The sequence below is a fragment of the Polistes fuscatus genome, unplaced genomic scaffold (assembly GCF_010416935.1).
Source record: "Polistes fuscatus isolate 324 unplaced genomic scaffold, CU_Pfus_HIC Scaffold4, whole genome shotgun sequence".
NCBI lineage: Eukaryota > Metazoa > Arthropoda > Insecta > Hymenoptera > Vespidae > Polistes > Polistes fuscatus.
The window spans coordinates 2,343,093-2,361,471 of record NW_025113118.1 but is presented as its reverse complement, the minus strand read 5'-3'; the positions used below and the strand labels follow the sequence as shown (position 1 = coordinate 2,361,471).

Sequence of the window (18,379 nt, the reverse complement as noted above, 5' to 3'; positions counted from 1 at the left end):
TTTATAAGTTTTTCTATCCTTAACAAGGAGACGGTCAGTGAGTCCAACCTCAGATTTTTTTCAACTTTTGCACTAACGATATAAAATTTATTAAGAAATCAACATTATTACGCGAGTAATAAAGTTACTAATTATAAATTAAATAATATCCAATAAATAACAAAAATTAATTTTTAATGTGCCGAAACGAGACATTTTTTAGGATGGTATTTACAGGATGAATTTGTAATTTAAGTAATAAATCTTCCTTTATTTGTGCAAGATGTAAAAAAATTTATTGCTTTTAATTTTTTTGTAATAATTTTAATTTTTTTCTATATATAATTAGAAATTAGGAAATTTATAACAATTTATATAACCTAAGGATAGAAAATATGATAAACTAATAAATTTTTACGAGACAAAAAGTCAGTAATTTAAAATTTTATAAAATACATAATTTAATAGGAAAAATATTTAAATTTTAAATTTCGTCTTAAAGAGAATACGTATTCAATTTGATATAGAAATAAATTTTTGTGAGGCAAAGAATTTATATCAATTAATTATTCTAATTAATTTTATGGCGAGACACAAAATTAATTTATTATTTTTACTCTCAACTAAATAATAATAGTTTCTGTTAAAATGAATTATTTTTTTTTTTTACTCAAGGTTCATTATTTTTCACAATAAATAAAAAAACGGCGTGCCATAAGCATCAAGATTCGATTTAAAAATGCCGCGCTTATACGCCGATATATATAGATATACAAAACGCTCGACGCACGATGGCCAAAACGAAGAATTCTCGCTACCGAAAGAAAAAATAGAAAGAGAGAAATATCGGTTTTCTTTCTCACTCGCACTCGTATACAAAACGCTCGACGCTCGATGGCCAAGACGTAAAATTCTTGCTACCGAAAGAAAAAATATAAAAAGAGAAATATCAGAACGCACAACAATCGATGGCCAAGGACAATAATACTCGTTATCGCATGATAAATAAAAAGAGAGAAGTATTGGTTTGTTCTCTCACTCGCACTTTCATTCAAGACCGAGAGTCCCGAAGATTGCCGAAGATCCTTCGTTTGTGAATTAGTGCACACGGACGCTCGCACGCATACTAGCTCGCTCGCGTGTAAAACGCGACGGAGGGATAAGCTTGCTTTCTCCCACTCTTAAAATTTTGTTCCCATCTTCAATCCAATTTTATGCGCTTATTTATGAAAATACGAAGATAACTCATAGAACATTTTTTTAGTATTTTTCAATTCTCTACAACTTTTGTTTGAAACTTTTTTCGATTAAATGCCTAGATTCTAAGATAAGGCCATTTTTTTCCCTTTTTTACCCTTTTTCTCAAAACCTCGGGATCAAATTTAAATAAAATTAGCACCATTCGATTCAGCGTCGTCAACTTACCCTTAGGACAAAGATGCACGCGTTTGCCAGAGAATCTGGAAGTTAGGCCCGCGTTGACTGGCCTATTGGCCATCGATTGTTGAGCGTTCTGATATTTCTCTTTTTATATTTTTTCTTTCGGTAGCAAGAATTTTACGTCTTGGCCATCGAGCCACTCTTACAATTATTTTCCCATCTTCAATCCAATTTTATTCGCTTATTTTTGAAAATACGAAGATAACTCATAGAACATTTTTATGTATATTTTAATTCTCTACAACTTTTGTTTGAAACGTTTTTCGATTAAATGCCTAGATTCTAAGATAAAGCCATTTTTTACCAATTTTTATCCTTTTTTACCCTTTTTCTCAAAAACGGCACCACTCAGATCAAAAAAATTAGCACCATTCGATTCAGCGTCGTCTATTTACCCTTATATCAAGTTTTCACCTTCTTTCCTGAGATCGAGGAAAACTGCTCAGTTTTCCAGTCCCGTTGACTGGACTAGGATTACGATAGGCGACGACGAGTCGGATTCGGGTGTTCCTTGCGGTTGATTTCGGGACGTGGGGAGTTACACTTATTATTAGATTATTAGATTATTAGATTATAGATACTTACTATTCTATCTCGTAAAAACATTATACCTTGTTAAGTATTTATTCACAAATACTACTTTATTATTATCATTAAATATATATCACCATTATACATAAATTCTTACATATATATACCTGGATTTTCTACTTTTTAAGTAGTATATAATATATATAGTAATATAAGTAATATATAGTATATATATAGTAAGTAAGTAGTAGTTATATATATATATATATCTTCTTCTTCTTCTTCTTCATTCTTTAGTTTAGGCAAGTTGCCTGTTTCGTAACGACGTTATATATATATATATATATATATTATTTAATTTATTGTGAAAAACACTACTTATATATGAATAAATAGATATTTTTTCTTATGAATAAATAGATTATTTTTTTTTATAAAAAAGCTTTATTTATGCGAATACTATTTATTGTTGGCAAGAAAAAATTTTGTGGCTCTTTAAAAACTTTGAAATTTCATAAATTGTAATTTTTGGCTCTTCCGACTCAAAAGGTTGCCGACTCCTGACCTAGGTTACTATCCAACTTCCTGGAAAGTAGCTGTTATTACCTTTATTCACAAGCCAAGGAAACCACCACACGAAGACACGTCTAATCTAGCTGTCACAAGATTTTGAACAAAAAAATACTAATTAACAGTATTCCTGGATATAAAGCAAGCTTTTGATAAAGTCTGGCACACCGGACTGTTATATAAGTTTAAAAAAACACTGTCATATCCTTTTTACCTGATCCTTAAATCGTGCATCAACGACAGAAAATTTATAGCGAAATATCAAAGTCAATTGACCATAACCTATCTAATTTTATCCAGTATTCCATAAGGTAGTTTTTTTGGACCCTTATTGTATGCAATCTACACGGCAGACTTACCCACCTCAGACAAAGTAACCACGGCTACATTTGCAGACGATACAGCCCTGTTAGCGTTGGACTACGCTACGTCATATGCAAATAATAAAAAATTGATACCAGAAATGGCGTATAAATATCAACGAAAGTAAATCAGCGCATATAACCTTCACACTGCGTAAGCGCACATGTCCTCCAATGATCATAAATGGAGCAGTTATACCAACCAAATATTTGGTCACATATTTAAGTATGATTCTGGATAAAAGGCTGACATGGAAACAACACATCCAATCCAAAACAACGTATGAGAAATTTTTCATATTAAATTAACTGTGAACAAAGTAGTAATTGTATTAGAGTTTGTTCAATCAAAATAGTATTTTTATCTTTAAACAGTCGCACAGACTGTTCGCATATTAGAGTCAGTGCATCAGTGAAGATTTAAAATTTACCGCGTTTCGAGATAAAAATAAAGTGTGAAATTTGTTTGTTTCAATTGAAATCAAACTCGAATTATAGTCAATGTTGTTTGCCGTATAATCAAATTTCGATTTCGTAATAAGAAACTCTCATCACTAATTTCTTATTTTCGTTTATACCGCATTATTAGATTCACGCGAGATGCATCACTATGGTGCAAATGAGCAGCATCCCATTGGAATATATTGTAAGTACTTATTTTTATTACAATTGAACAATACTTTGATTTTATTTGATATGATTTTTGATCATATTACAGATATTTTATCGTTTTGTTCTATTTTATGTTACAGATATAACGACGGATTTTCTTCCTTTTCAAAGATGTGGAATGAAATCTTCGATGGATCTTCATTGGATCTTCGATTGATCTTCGTTGGATCTTCGTTGGATCTTCCATTAATCTTCGATGGATCTTCGATGGATTCCGACGAATCTTCGATGGATCTTCTTCAATAGCAAATCAAAGAACTCTACGATTGTCAGACTGCAATACTTGCTACGAAGTAGGAGTATTTTGGTGACATCGCAGAACTTTTAAAGCTAACTGTTCATATTTCATATATGCATCATTTTAATTTTAAAATGCGTCTTATATGTAATATAACGGTTAGCAAGTAGTGAGTCAAAAAATTTAAAGTCCCTACGGTGCTTAATTATGCTAAGAATGAAAAGTCCTAATCGTTACAAGCTACTGGTTGTAATTATTTCAATAAATTATTGACGAGCACATAAGTAATTCTTTCTTTGGAATTACTCATGAAAATTATATATTTTATTGTTTATTTTATTAGTTCGTGATAGATCTTCTTGTCTCATCGATTAAATTTATTTAATTAACAGTCCAATTAATTAATGCACTTCCTTTTACACTTCTTGTTTTGCTCGCGTTAGTAGTGGTGAAATCGAGCATTAATTTACTCAATTTCGTCCAATAAAGCATGAAATATTTTCTTATATGCATTGTTTCGTACTTAGCTTATCTAATCGTGATTTATTTCGATATATCGTTACTTTGATATTATAAATAAATAAGCAAGAAGACAAATCCATTCGTGACGGATAGATTTTAGCAATTAAATGATGGCTCAAAGCCCAGTTCTTTAACTAGAAAAGCCAGTTTAATGAAAGAAATCATTTGAGGCTTTGAAAGGATATATCAAAAGATATTAAAAGTCATTATTATATCATATATATAATAATGAATTTATCAAAAATTTTATACATTTTTTATTAATAAAATGTTTAATTCTTCTTCTTCATTCTTTAGTTTAGGCAAGTTGCCTGTTTCGTAACGACGTTTTTCTGCCTATTGCACTGTTAAATTGTCGCACCATCTTTTTTGTGGGCGCCCCGTACTTCTGCGGCCAATCGGTGACTTATCCCATGCAATTCTGACGATTCTTCTGTTGTCCATTCTGCTAATATGTTCGTTCCATTCTTTTTTTTTTATTTATTCCGAGGCAGAGTGTCGTTTCTATGAGCCGCAATTTTTTTTTTTACGTTGGGTAGGGGGCTAACCTGATCCAACAACTTTCCTCCTTTTCCCGGGCTTAGGACCGGCAACATGATCGCTGATCTCGATCCGCCCAGCGATCATGCAGGCGGAGTTTAAAATGTTTAATGTTTACTAGTATTTGTTTCAGGTCTACAACCCTGATCTATATTTGATCTTTTTCTGATAATAGTTATTTAATTTAATAGTTAATAATATTAACAAGCATAAAATAAAATTACAAAAGTATGTAATTTTATTTAACCCTCTATGGGCCCGTGTTACTTTCAGGTAACATGCTAATTTTTCTACATTTTACCAAATAATTTTAGCTTTTTTAATGAGATAGCGTATACATCTTAATTCTATAAGGTCTCCGAAACAACTAATACCAATATTCATGACGGTTGCTAGTATTATCAATCTCAAATAACAAAATAAATGCTGTGCAAGCTATCTGCAGTAGAAGCAAGCGAAACCATTTGTTCCAATATATATTATTTGTGCTTCTGTCGGTGTTTACTGAATAAAAAATTATGTATATAATAGTTTTGAATTTGTATGTCAATAACAATCAATAATATTAATAAATTTTTATATACAAAAGTTCAAATATTATAGACCGTTATTATCTGAAAGTAACACAGAGGATTTATTGTAATAAAATTGTTTAAATCGGAAAATTTTCTTTCCATCTGCATATATGTATATTTCTAATTGTTGATTTTCGTCGCGTTCCATAAATATTTTTATATTTAAAACAAAAATTTGGCTCATAGAGGGTTAATACATATAATTTTATTTAATATATATAATCACAAACTTTTATAATTTTATTCTCTTACTCTCTGTTATTGTGCTAGAAAAACATTTTTTCCATCATTCTTAACAATGACATTGTTGCACTTTTCATGTCACGCTTTAAATTGTTTGTCCCGCTGTGCGGCTGTCTCGTATCTCTACTTCCGTCTCCCGCAAGTTTTAACGGATCGATATTTCCCCGTTTCTCCTCTACCTCTCAAATAACGTGCTCCCCTCAAATCCTTTCACTCGCTTAAAAATTTTCGATACCTTCCCAAAAGAAGTTTCTCTTCTAAAATCTACCCCCAATTTTGATAAAAAAAAAACGATCTACGAACCCTATGTAATTTAAATCGTAATAACATTTTACATAATAAATATTAAATAGAAACGTGCAGGATTTCTCCGTTCATTTCTATGACTACGCATAAAAATCGAAACACGAAACCATGAAATTTGGGTAAGAAAGGTTAAAATAAAATGTAGTTAATGGTAATTCAGAAAGAGGAGATTTAAAGAACATTGAAATCTTTCTTGCTCGTTAGTTCGAATAGATAGTGTAGGAGTGCATGGTGTTCGAAATTTGTCACTAGTTGGGATGGTATCGATATTTGTAAAGGTCCATTAAACATGCATAAAACGAGTAATTATTCTTCAAGGCAAGAATAACATAACGCTGATAACACCTCTTATTAGTACGCGTGTTTCATTCGTATGTACACATATTTATACATATGTATATGCATGTATACACATTGAAGATAGAATTGTGCGTGTTCCGAGGACGTCGCGCTCATAGAATAATCCGCATATTAATGCAGTAGAGTATAAATTAGTTTGGAGATCTGGCTAGACGAGCTGAGAGTATGTACGGCAGGAAAGCATTCCTCTCTCTCTCTCTCTCTCTCTCTCTCTCCTCTGTTACTATTCGTGCATATGTAGCTGTAGATACTATATACATTTACGTATGTATGTACTTACGTATCAGTCGACTAACACGTACTAATACCAATATAACGATACGAGTATACGAGAGCCATATGCGTATTTATATAAACGTGACAAGTAGGACAATGAAACCTACACGTTCTACATGTTTCCTGGCAACCTCTGCTCTTGATTTATCTGATGCTGCTATGCCACTACCTTATCCGAAGAGTCTCGCAAATGCGTTCGAAATCACTCTCTCTCTTTTTTTCTCTCTATTTCTATCTCTTTCTCATTTTCATCTTCTCTCTGCGTTTATTATCTCAAGCGGAATTGTCCTCGACAAAGTTAGATTATCGTGAAATGTATTTTCGATAATAAAATACTGTCTCCACAAAGAATGATTGCAATCGAGAACAAGCTACATTATATTTCACATCGATGAAGAATATGGAAATAAAGAGATTACATGAGTTAGTGACTTTATTATATTTATTAATTGTTTAGAATTTTTAGAATATTGCTTCATTGTCAGATAGAATATCCGATTTTTCGATCAAATTTTCAAGGGTTACATACTTCTATGTATTTACCAATATTTTAATTAACGTAATATTGATTGATATGCCTTATGTTCTCTTGAATCATTAAAATATACTACAGAATTTTGAAAACAAATTGTAGCTTTTTAAGATATGCATTAGATTGAAAACTGTGAAAAATACCTATGACTTTATTAACAATTTATATATTTAACAGAAGAAAATATTCATTCTTGCTAAAAAGATATCAAATGACTAGTCTGTTTACACATGTAACTAGATATTGAAATATTCTTTAGATTTGGCTACGAAGTATTCAGAGTCTCTTCAAGTCATATATTTTTATTGGTTAGCTCTGATTTCGATGTAACGAACTCTTCCTCAAGATATACATTGTTTTCTTCAAAAACTCAATGAATTGTCGTCATCTTCGTGTTCAAACAATTTCCATAGTAGATCCACATGTGTGTAAACGGATTAGAGAAGCGAGAGATTAAAGTCATTAGGTAACAGCGTTGAAAGTGGTCGAATTAGTGATTCTACCACGTTCAAATGAGCCAATGAAATTATGATTGCATTCGATGGTCAGGATAACGAGTCGGTAAATAGACAAGCGTTAACTGGCTAACTAAGTCATTTAAAATGAAGGAAATTAGCGTGCATCAAAGTGGCGATTCAGATCGAGACTGAACGTATTTGTATATTTATACATAATATATACATATTTATATGTAATACGTACTTACAAGAATTTTCCGCCACGCAAAGTATCTCTGCTAGTTGATAAATCATACTCCAGAAGTAATAAAAAATTAGGCAATTTCAAGCTTTCAATGGTATAAAAATTAATTAATTAACTATCAAATCAATCGATTCTATATTTCTTTCAGTATTATTTTCCTACTCCTTTTCTATAGATTTTTAATAAATTATGAAGACGGATTATAAAACGTCGCCACGAAGAAAACGAATCTGGCTGTTTAGGACAATCGAAATTCCGCCGTAACTCCGCCGGTCACTCGACGTAATTATTTGCGGAACATTAATGGTCCGCATCATTAATAATTTCGTCGTTTCACGTCGATGCTAGGTAAAGCATTAATAATGCTATTTGGCTAATCAACTATACCACGGAGAAATAGTCGCATGAGCGTTTATAGATCGCGTGCCGGACCGAATTAACTGAATAATTAATCGAATATTGAAGAACCTATCGGTTTTCCATGTAGAATAAACGATGAGACATAAAGCGTTGTTACGTTGAAAACTATTTCAATTACGTTCTTTGAACGATCTACATATGTAAATCTTTGTAATTCGAGATTATGAACGTTTGATATTAGCCACGTCGTATATACATTTAATTCATACTGGAAAATCTAATTGCGAGTATTTTTCTTTTTTTTTCTCTCTCTCTCCCTCTCTCTCTATTTCTTGTTTCTTTATTTCAACGATTATAAACCCAGTGAATTTCTGTATATTCGAGAGATGCTTTTCATTTTACGATTTCATGATTTATTGGCAAATGTTATTATGCAATTGCTTTCAATGAAACGAGAAAATAAAATGGAAGTCGGGGAGTTCGAATGGTCGAACATGTACAAAATGTGCATATGTAAATAATATTAATTAAATAATGCACTGGTAACGCAAGATTATCCTTTCAATAGCTTTCCTAGATGATACTAATGGACTCTGGACTGTCCAAAGCTTTATAGAAGCTATTTTGCGTTAATGATAAACGTAGGTTAGATAAGTATTGATTTTCCATTGTTATATGTATGTATGCATATATGCATAGCTCGTGTATAAGCTTTGTGGTTTCGTGCTTTCCTCTCATTTTGCTCATTCTAATAATTTTGTTATAAAATAGAGAGATAGATAGAGAGAGGGAGAGAAAGAAGTTTTCTTATCATCATACATATAACATCGCCAGTTACGTACATTTACATAAATGTCAAAATCAACTTCTCCATGAATTTCGAATTATTTGTCCAACATAGGGAACTTCGTTATTCACTAACTATCTCGATAGATAACAGAAAAAAAAACAATAAAAATAATTTATAAGATATATACATGCATCGAAAAAAAAGCAAGTATTGAAAGAAATAATTAAAATTAACGAGCTAATTTTTACGGGTCATGTGTGAATAAATTCTGATTTATTTAATTTCGAACAAATAAATGAATTTGCTTGTGTGTCGATCTGATTCATTTCTAATTAAGAATTTCCAATTACCAATTAAGAAACGCTTGAACTCGATCCAAAAAAATTTAAATAAAAGATGCTTTTCTGTATCGGTAGATACTCCATCTAAAAATGATTACTTGTTTTCTTTTTTTTTTCGTGTTTTTTGACCGAATAGGATATATAGAATTGAAATATTATCGAATGGTCGGTAAAGACAGAGTCGCGAAATTAGAAGTTTTAATAAACACGTTATCAACGGATACGCCATAATTGATATTCGCTCTCTACACGTCCGCAAAACTAATTACACTTCAATCACCTGTCAATATTGATTCGCCATAACCTATCGGTATATAATTCCTATGTGTATATATATGTGTATATTCTATGTGTACATATTTTGATATCCGCAACGAAAACCATGAAAGACGAAAGATACTACCCATCGATATGTATATTTTTCGTTTTCCTACCTAGAACATTCCAGAATATAGAAACTCGTGACGTAATATGAGTAGGAAAAACGAAATATATGTATGCATGTATCTACTAATTTGAAAATTGATATACATCCAGGGCGTCCCAAAAATCGCTTTATTCGGTAAAGAAAAACAAAACAAAAAATCAATATTATTTTAATTACAATATTTTGGTTTTTATTTGAAAATATGAATCTTATATTAAAGTATAGTTAAAAAAAAAGATGAACTCACGATGCCACCACTTCAAATAGTTATCAAAAAAATGCATAATTTTACAGTTTAGTAAAACAATTCTTGGGACATCCTGTAAATATATGTATATGCATATTTTATGTTTATTTTGCTTTTTAGTATCGATGCTTATACTCCGTCTCATTTTCATATAGCTTGCATAACATCACGACAAGCCTTCAAATCCAAACTTGTTGTCAATCGATAAGCAAAGATGATCCTTCCATTGGATCATCTATAAAATTACGTGTTGTCCAGAATGAACGGCTGTAGGGAAGCCGTCAATTCGCATCAACTAAATCAGGTTAACGACAATCACTTTCAATCACCAGATCTGTCTTCGTTCGCTAGTGTAGTGTGACGACGGAGATAATGCAATAGAGCGAACATTTTGAATGAGAACGTTAGGTGCGTCCACGATAATTTGTCCTATGCTTTCATAACATCGAGAAACAAGAACAGACATAAAAGGAACAAGAGAGAAAGAGAGGGAAAGAGAGAGAGAAGAGAAGAGAAAGAGAAGCAGAAGATGTCTGTAGATAGATGGGTATACTTCTCTCGATGGTATTGTTATCTCGAAAGATAAACACTCTGTACTGAATTCCATTTCGGATTGTAATTGCTATTCCTGTTTATTCTTGCACTAAACGTTACATCTGTCAGTCTGTTTGTCTATCAACTTTTCTTTCTCTTTGTATATATATATATTTTTTTTGAAAATAGTTTAACGATTGTTAAGTACGATTATTCCTCGATACATGCCTCCTTTTTTTATATTATCATCTTTAGATTCCTTCTTGAAACTTCATTCGTCTTTATTTCAATGATATAATATTACAAAAATCGAGATCAGTTGAAACCGTTTTGTAATCATAGATGGATATCTACGATTGTGCGCTCGGAGTATTTGGTATCAAGAAATATTTTTTCTCTGAGACAAAATCGAACCATTTCCACTTTAAATCTCATGCATCAGCATTTTTTCTCCAGCATAGCGTTATCCTCCGGGAAATTTTTATAATATAACATAATGTAAGTACACTTTTCTTGATCAAGAAAGAAGAGTATAATTAATTAATATTTTATGAGAGGTAAAAAGAAGAAGAAGAAGCATCGAAATGCTTCGAAGGAAAAAGGAACAAAAATGAAAGGAAGAGGATGGATGTTAATTAATGTACACTGAGTAAAACAGAAATATCATAATTTTCGACTTATTATCAGAAGATAGAAAACAAAAACATTCTAGAAAAAAATTATTATAAATTAAAATATGATTCGCATTTTGAAATTCTTGGGGGAATTCGGACAATTCAAAGTTTAATAATTATTCTACATAAAAAGTAAAAAAGAAAAGAAATGGAACTTGATGCATTTAGGTAGAATAAAAAAGCGAAAAGTTCTCTTAAATAGTTGATACAAAATTAAAACCATCCAATCGTTTTCCCTTACCGATGCTTGACTTAACTTAAAATATTCAGATATCCTTGCGAACGACATTTTCGGGCTCGCTCAATTGCTTTAGTAGTCCAAATAGCGAGATAATCGGTGAAAAAATAGTTTTTAATAAAAGAAGACATAAAAAAAAGCAACATGAGTTTCCTCGCTTATTAAAAAAATGTGTGGACGTTCTTCCTTATTTTTATTTATATTATTTTATTCATTGTTCAGTATTGTCCAATAAAAATCCTTTAATAAAACATTTAAAAAAATAAAATTTCCACGATTTTATTTTATGAATTTAAATTAAAACATAAAGCAGCGAAAAATTTTTGAAAATATAGATTATATTTTTGATACAAAAATAATTAATAAACATACTATTATATATTGGTTCCCAATAGTTTTCTCAAATATTGGTATCCCAAAAGATTTTTATAGAAACGAAAACCAAAGAGATGTGAAGGATCGCGGGCATCCTTTAATTGTTGAAAATAATGATTTTTGAAACGAACCCATGTAAAACAATTCAAGAGGTTGCAGAAAAACTCAACGTTTATTATTAAAAAATTATTTAACATTTAAACACAATATAAATTTTTAAACCTGTAATTTAAAACACAGAATAGAATTATTTTTAATCAATCTAATTAATTGTTTTAAAAATAAAGAGATCAAATTTGACTTTTGACGTTTCTAACAAATTTTGTTTATCAAGATTTGCTGGAAGCAATGAAGAAAGAAAATATTTGTAGGAAGAAACTGGAAACTATTGAAGAAGATTTAATGAACTCGTACTAATAATTTCTCACTATTAGCGATTAATATTATAACCTAATAATCGGTAGACACATACAAAGGCACGCAAGAGCACCCGACATTTCACGACGAGTTATGTAATAAAGACATTCCTTTAAATGGCAAGAATGTGGGTATGAATGTCATGCCGATATTTAAATTAGCGTCTTCCGTTTTGTATTATGAATTATTAGGAAATAGAAGGGAAAAAACGAAATATTTATCAGTCCCATTCGATGAATTTGTTTGCATTATTATATGGATAGATAAAACATCGAATATAACTCGTTCGATAAAATAAGGTAAGAATATACAAAATTTGTTATGTTTCTTTTCAATGGTAGTTTTGCAGTTTGTCATGCTGTTAGGATAAGAGCTGTTAGTTTATTCATAGTCGAGTACCATAGACATTATATGTGATCTAAATTCTATGGTTTTCAATACTGTTTTCCATACAGCGTTACAGGAATTTTGTGAATTTTGTTGTTGTAATAAACCTTCAAACTGGTTAATTCTGAAAAAGATAACTTACAGTATTCTATACTTGCTTTTCTTTCAATTGTGCTATGTTTTTCTTATTAAAGTTAAAATCTCGACATTTTGTAACGTCTGGGCTTTCCATAAACATCTATCTTGTAGTTTAATATATTTTAATATAAATTATCTGTCCATCGTTAAGTCAACTATAAAAATTTTAAAAAATATCGTAGCGCGTCACGTCAACTTTAGTATTCAATGATTAAATCTTTTATATCTTATCTAATAATATAACTTCCTAAATGAATTTTCCCCAAATCGACATCCAGATAAATTGCTTTTTCGTATCTGAAAAGTTTAAGTTTATCTGATTTTAATGGAAATCTTTAGCTTCGTTTTCATGATAAAATCAACGAATATACAAATATTAATTAGTATTATAGAATACGGGAATAATATAATAGATTATGGAATACAGGTTTCAATATTACTGAATACAATGAATAGTTCCGTTCCGCGCTATTTCATTCCGTTCCGTACCGATTTTATGACAATTATAATGATAGCAGTGTTCGCTTTATTAACTCTGTTTAACATAATAATAAAGCAAAAAAAAATGACATAATGACAGCATTTTAATAGTAACGAGACATAAAAACATGCAACATCGTCGATTAATATTGCAAATATGTTCAAAATAATATTCGCAATTATTTAACATGCTTTATTTATGCAGTTGCGTCTGATTATCTTTGCATTCAAATAATACTCTGTAGTCGTTCTAATATCTTGTCGTGTACGCACATAAATCGGTATAGATAATTAATATTATAGATCACGAACGATGAATAGTATATCTATATATATATTTATGGAGAGTTTTGCAGAAAGTATGATTTGATTTACGGTTTCATGAGTTTGTTCAAACTTTAATAAACATTGAAAAACCATATACGCAATTTATAGATATATGTTAACAGAAACATAAAAGTTTTAATAAACCAATTTAATGTGGATGTATTTTTTTTCGAAAAGAATCTGAATATTTTCTATGAATTTTTACAAAACCCTAATTGACAAAATAATTATTTATTTCATAATTTAGTGAAATTAATCATTATGTGTCGAACATTAATTACTATACAACTTATCGCTTTTTCATAAATATTTATGTAAACACGAACGTGCTCAACTTATAGTTTAATGAATGTTTTTTTAAAATTTTCTATGCAGAATAATTATTAGATTTTGAGTTGTCCGAATTTCTAAATGAATTTCAAAAAATAAACTATAATTTCATTCATAATACATAAATATATTATATATAAAAATAAAAAAGAAAGAAAGAGAGAGAAAAAGAAAATAGAGATAGATATATGCTATATTGAACATCGGCTGTGTGCATTAGACTGGAAACAAATGGTGCAGTCGGAGAAAGGCCGCGAATATTTTCCATCGTTTCAAAGTCGTCGAGGATTTTTTTACTTTTATGCATTCCACCGACAGCATCGACACGGCAATCGACGAATTACGCGATTTGAAAAAATCACCCTGGGCTAGTAGCTACGCACCACCTTTAACCATATTCATTCTCCATTCCCTAACGATAACCATCCCACGTTCTCTCGCATCTCTCGATAATTCATCGATTAAGTCCCGTACGGAATACAAATCGACGAGGAAAAATTAGAATTTTTCCCGTCGACCTTCTTCGGGTAGGAGGAGGATATCGAGAGTATAGTTTTAGTAGGAAAAAAAAGAAGGGAGAAAAAAATAAAATAAAATACCTCCCATCGATCCATCCGTACTTTTTTATTCCGCGTAAAAAAAAAGGATACCAATCATTCTCCCGTTCAAGGACGTAGGTAGGTATCTTGAGGAACGTAATCGTGCGAATTTTGTCGTTCGCGAAAGGACTCGATCGACAACGACTAAGACGACGGGGGTTCGTCCGTGAAAATGAGGGAGGGTTAACAGCGTGTAAACTCTGTCGAGACGAGAATGGAAAGGGGAGGGAAGAAGGAGGAGGAAAATTTCGTTAAGCATCGGAGCGTTAAGGAACGATTGTCGTTAAGTTTAGTGGCACGTTCTCGTAACGCTCGAAGGAGATCGTAGGAAATAGAGAAGGAAGGGGAAAGAGAGAAGAAGGGAAAGGAAAAGGAGGAGGAGGAGGAGGAGGAAAAGGAGGTGGAGAAAAAGGAGGAGAATGAAGAGAGGGGGTACTTCCGAGCAGAGTTTGCGTCTCGTCTATAAGTGTCCACGGTACTGCACGGATACGGTCAATGACTACTTTGCGCTTCCAAGAGGACTAAGCGTTTATCGAGCGACACTGGCGAACACACACATACACCCCAAGTGATACTAATACTCTACTCTCGACAAGAAGAAGAAGAAGAAGAAGAAGAAGAAAAAGGAGGAAGAAGTATAAGCTTTCGCTTCGAAGAGTAATCTTTACCGTACACTTGCGGTAAATCTATAAATCTGTATGATAAAAGAGTGATGAGTTAAAGTACTCGAAAAAACGTTCACACCGTACATTTCAGCTCTTTTCCTTATTTGATCGTAAGGATTGAATATTGAAAAAAATGAAAGGTAAAAGATCGTTTATTTTTCCTCCTTTCCTATTTCTATTGGAATATTACTTTACATATATTTATTGTATATTTTGCTGAATTTTACATATTAATTATTATTTCCTATATAGTTCGTTAATTATTATGGAATATGTCTTAAATTACACAAACAAATAATTCATCATACATACATTCGTTAGTTAGATTTCCCTTTTATAACGTAAAAATATATTTTTTTATTCTATGATTTATTATACATCGTATGAAAAACAAAAGAATAATAGTCTTTTGATACATGTTTTTTTGAAAACGATATACATACGTATTAGCGTGAAATTAATATGAACGCAAATGAATTGTACGTCGCTGTAATAAAAAGATAAAGAGTGAAAAAGCGGAAGAAAAAAAGATTACCTCGACGTTTATGATTTTTTAACATTCAAACGTACGTTTATATTTCCTCTAGAAAAATAATATCTATACATATATTGTTAAAGTTCATCAAAATAGGTACACTATTGGCTAAAAGTTTGGTATCACTTGCTGATTTTTGTTCAAAATCAAATAAACTTATAAACATTGAAATAATTTATCGTTATTAACTGAAATATTAACAAGTTGAATTATATTTTATGAGATTCAAACATTTTATTATATTCGAATATAGTTAATACATCCAAATAAGAGCAATGCTCGAAATGAACTTTCCTATTGGGATATTTTTAGCAACATCTACAAAAAGCATAGAAAACTATTCAATTAAAAATACTCTAAAACTAATTATCAGGATGGCCAGAATATATAAAACTATCCTTAGAAATAAAGACAGTCCTGTTTATTATGAAAGGACAATTTAAAGAAAAATACTCATTAAATAAATTTAGCTCGTTTATTTTAAAGTCATTAATTTCTTTTTATAAAAATCCAATTTTTCTGAATTTACGTAGTTATTCCAAACTTCTTGGCCGATAGTGTATAGATGTATTTATAAAATAAAAGGGAATGTATACCCATTGTTAAATAAGAGTATATGTTTGAAAAGTAATTATTATTAGTTAAAATATATGTTAAATATTATTTGATTAATCGTATATATGCTATTATTTCGTTCTTAGAATGAAATAATTTTCTTTGTTATACGCTAAAACTTACGATAACGTAACTTATTTCTAAAGGAACGCACATTCTGAGCTAATTGATATTAATTGTCACAAACGTAAAATTGTACATGCGTTATTGAGAAATTAAAAATAGCACACATGGGCTATTTTTTGAACAAAGAGTGAACGACCTCATTCTAAACGGCTCGAAATATACCGTCAGTTTTTATTATAAGATAACAATTAATCGCTTGTATACACTATTTCATAACACTTCTAAACTCGGAAATACGTGTCATGTCAATTCGCTTAATCTTCGATGAAAAATCAAAGAGATATTGGACGCGCACTCGTCCTGTATTTTAGTAACGCGTAAATGTTGTAATTCGCCGCGATTTTTCTATCGCTTCCCTTGCTCGATGTTTCCCTGATTGATCGAGTATACCTACGTAGTAGTATAGTACATATACACACACATATATATATTGATGGCATGTGACGTGTGCTATCGTCGGACGATCACGAAAAATTTCACCTTCGAAAAACATTCGTCTTTTTTCACATTCGTATTTCGCCTACCTGCTACGTATTTTTCCATGAAAAAAAGAAGAGTTAGAGAAAGACAGAGAGAGAGAGAGAGAGAGAGAGAGAAAGAGAAAGAGAGAGAAATAGAGAAAGAAAGAAAAAGAAAAAGAAAAGACATCGTTTTGAACGTACACAACGCGAATTACGAGGAGCACTTTTGAAGCAATTTTTCTTTTTCTTTTTTGTTTTATTAGTTTTGTTCAACTGGGAATACCAAAAATTGCGCACGGTGTTGCTCACTTTACGACAAGAGCCGTGAGCTTTTTTCTCGCCAAGTTGCATTATGCGACGATTCTACGATAGCTTGCATCAGGACAATGAAAAAGATAGAAGGATTAATTAAACAAAAAATATACATATATACATATATATGTATATATATATATATAATATATATATACGTATACATACATGTATACATATGTATGATATATAAATAAAAACTAAGAGAAAGACAGAGAAATAGGAAAAGAGAAAGAGATAGTTATATAGAGGAAACGAAAAATATTCATGCATTCGAGTTCCGCTTGGCGTGATACGTGCTATTCATAAAATGGAATGTCCAAAGCGTGTAAACGCAAACGTTCCATGATCTTCCACTATATGACGGGTTATAACATTTTTTCATGCTGACCATACGATAAATACTCAAGTTCTCTCTCTATCTCATTATGTCTTTTGTCAATTTTTCTATCATTTTACCCACTTTAATTTTTACTGAATGATAAAATAAAAAAAGAAGGAATAGGAAAAACAATATGGGAAGAAAACAGAAAGAGACAGAGAGAGAGAGAGAGAGAGAGAGAAAGATATTTTAAGAGAAAAATTTGATTCGTGGACCGACGATCGTTTGAGCTTCCCAAGTGTTTATCAATGAAATCCTCGATATGCGAAATGTTTTTCATGCTTTGATAGATTAATTTCGAATTTTCAGTTCGCTTGCCCGTTTTACGTGTTTCGGAATATTCGCCAAATAAACTAAAAGCAAAACTTAAGATAAAAAATATAAAAGATATATTTTTGTTTAAGAGAAATAAATCGATTATTCTTTACATAAAAACTGGTTATTATGATAGTAGTCTAAGTCATTTGAGATAATAAAAAATATATTTTATCTTTTACTCGACATTTAGCAAAATTGTTAATCATATAAAAAAGTATTATTTTTAAAAAATAAGTATATTTAATTCTGTTATTATAAAAATTACTATTAAATAAAACAAAAATATGTCAAAATATATCTGAATATAAAATATATGTTTAATAATGATTAAATTATTTTTTCATAATTATATATATGAAAAATTTTTAAAGGAATTTTTAATTATTTAATCCCGCTAATGCAAAATTTTATGAAAAACCGATAACGTATATTACATTTTTTCGTTATACAGAG

At 30.7% G+C, this 18,379-nt stretch overlaps 1 long non-coding RNA gene across 1 annotated transcript; it reads left to right on the top strand.

Moving 5' to 3' along the window:
* Window positions 1-2,483: 2,483 nt before the first annotated feature.
* On the top strand, window positions 2,484-4,028 carry LOC122521127. The gene is made up of 4 exons (XR_006304666.1): window positions 2,484-2,831; window positions 2,916-3,163; window positions 3,472-3,528; window positions 3,635-4,028. It is a non-coding gene; the product is annotated as an uncharacterized LOC122521127 (long non-coding RNA).
* The last annotated feature ends 14,351 nt before the right edge of the window (window positions 4,029-18,379 follow it).